The sequence below is a fragment of the Mauremys reevesii genome, unplaced genomic scaffold (genome assembly GCF_016161935.1).
Source record: "Mauremys reevesii isolate NIE-2019 unplaced genomic scaffold, ASM1616193v1 Contig67, whole genome shotgun sequence".
Lineage (NCBI taxonomy): Eukaryota > Metazoa > Chordata > Testudines > Geoemydidae > Mauremys > Mauremys reevesii.
Window position 1 is genome coordinate 107991 of NW_024100881.1, and position 2308 is coordinate 110298.

Consider the following 2308-nt stretch of genomic DNA (forward strand, 5'->3'; position numbering starts at 1 on the left):
GAGAGCCCCCGTTTCCTGGCTGGGTCATGCAGAGAGTCATGTAAATTATCCCAGTGGTCCCTCGACTCGAAATCTCACAATCTATGATAATTTTTGTAATGGGTTGTAGTGTTTTAGGGCCACTAGAACAGCTGCCCCTCTCTCCTCAGGGGTGACAGGGAAATAGAGGAGCATTTCATCCTCTGCATGTTCTCAGTGCCTAACAGAGCCCCACCCTCCCTTGGGTTACACACACCACGCTGCTGCATGCTAGTTCTGGCCAGTACTAGCAGTCTGGTATAAGGCTCAGTCCAGGTTCACAGAGGTGATGTTCCTGAAGGATCCCTTACCACAAGGATGGATGGATGTAAGCAACTACTGAGTCCTCAGGGGGGTGTTTTGACTAGGAAAATTCTCAAGTTCAGGTTGCACTGAGCTATCTCGTGTTCGCTAAGTCTGGCTTCAACTCACCCTTTTTCCTAGTGAAGACAAGGCCTTGGAGTTTCCCCCACACTGCCCTTGGACATTTTCCCTGCTGTCCTCCAACACTCAGAAAGGATACAGGCCTGTTATTTCTGATGAGGACAGGCTGGGGCCTTGCTCAGAGGGGATTTCTAGACAGTCTTCCTACATACATGGATTTTGGAGCACTCTGGATAATGGGCCCTAGTGCTCCTCTATAATACAGCCTTCACCCAGGGAACTACTTCCCAGAGTAGCCCCCTGGAGAAGGACAAAGGCAGAGGGTGGCAATGTGCCCATCAGCCATTCTCTAAACCAGCTGAGCAGAAGACTTGAACTCACGCTCCTCGGCATTGCCTTAGTTCATAGGCTGTGGTCCGGCTTCCTAAGCCACCCACCAACCATAACAGGAGTTGAGCTTGTCCACAAAGCTAATGACCGGAGTCAGTGCCCAGGCTCCCGGTGCACCTGTCTCACACTGCCTGCACAAATCACTTTCACTGGCACATGAGCCCATTTGTAGAGTCACACAGAACCTCTAGTAACTGCTGAAATATTGCTTCCCTGGCCTGGCACAGAGCATTGGTCACTACCTGGGGTCAAACCCCATTGGGTAAACTCTAGTTGGTGGGGTGTGGCACAGGGGCATGGATTCAGCCACAGCTGTGTGCCAAGAACATTATGAGAACAAGCAAAGTGTATGGACCCTTTACTCCAGGCGCTGTATCTCTGGACCCCTGAGTGAGTGACCCCATTTTCACCAAAAATCCTACCCGGGGCCCTGATGACTTTTCATGGCAATGTGTGCTTGTGTGTGGACTTCAGAACAGTTTTGAAACACAGGCTCTTAACATGCGGAGTCGACTCCTGCTTCAATATGATGTGGCAAAGGGCACCCCATGCTAAGGACCCAGGTGGGGATGGGCTGGACTCTTAATGAACTCCCTCCCCAGTTAAGGTACAGGCAGTGGTGAGCTGAAGCCAATTCACACCAGTTCGCAAGAACCGGTTGTTAAATTTAGAAGCTGGTGTAGAACCAGTTGCTAAAGGGATGGCCTGGCTTCCCCAGGGAGCAATTTAAAGGGCCTGGGGCTCCCAGCAGGGTCTGGAGCCTCAGGCCCTTTAAATTGCCACCAGAGCCCCACTGCTGGAGCCCTGGGGTAGGGCTGGGGGGCTATTTAAAAAGGCCCGGGGCTCCCCCTGAAGGGCCAGGGCAGTAGAAGCAGGGGAGCCCCAGGCCCTTTAAATAGCCCCCGGAGCCACAGGCTGCTGCTGCTACCCCGGTGGGGGAGGGAGGGAGGAGAAACCTGCAGGTTCTGAGCGGGGCAGGATGTGGGTTGGGGTTGGATGGGTGGGAGGGAAACAGGCATGTGGGGCTTGTACTGTACTCACCGCATGGTTCCCTACCGGGTCTCCGGCAGCACTTCAGCGGCAGGGGTGGGGGTGTCTTCACTCGCTCCAGGTGAAGAACCTGCTGCTGAAATGCCACCAAAAACCCGGAGTGAGTGAAGAGACACACACACCCCCCGCCACCGAAGTGCTACCGGGGACCTGGTAGGGAACCGATTCTTTGGCTTTTGGGAGCTCATCACTGGGTACAGGCGTTAATACACGTGTTTGTGCAGGGCTGTAACCCCCTGCACATCGCCCCCAGCCCATACAGGTCCCTGCCTGAGCCCCTCCAGCTGGGACCCCAGCTCCCTGCCCCAGCACAGCACCTTGTAACGCCCGGCCCCCTGCACAGCCCAGTAACTCCAGCACAGAGCTTCCCCCCCCCTTGCACCCCGCTAGGGTCTGCGGGGAATTGCCCGCCTCGGGCTGCGCCCATCCCCGTGGAGTGGGGTCGCCAGGCTCCCGCTGCCCCGGC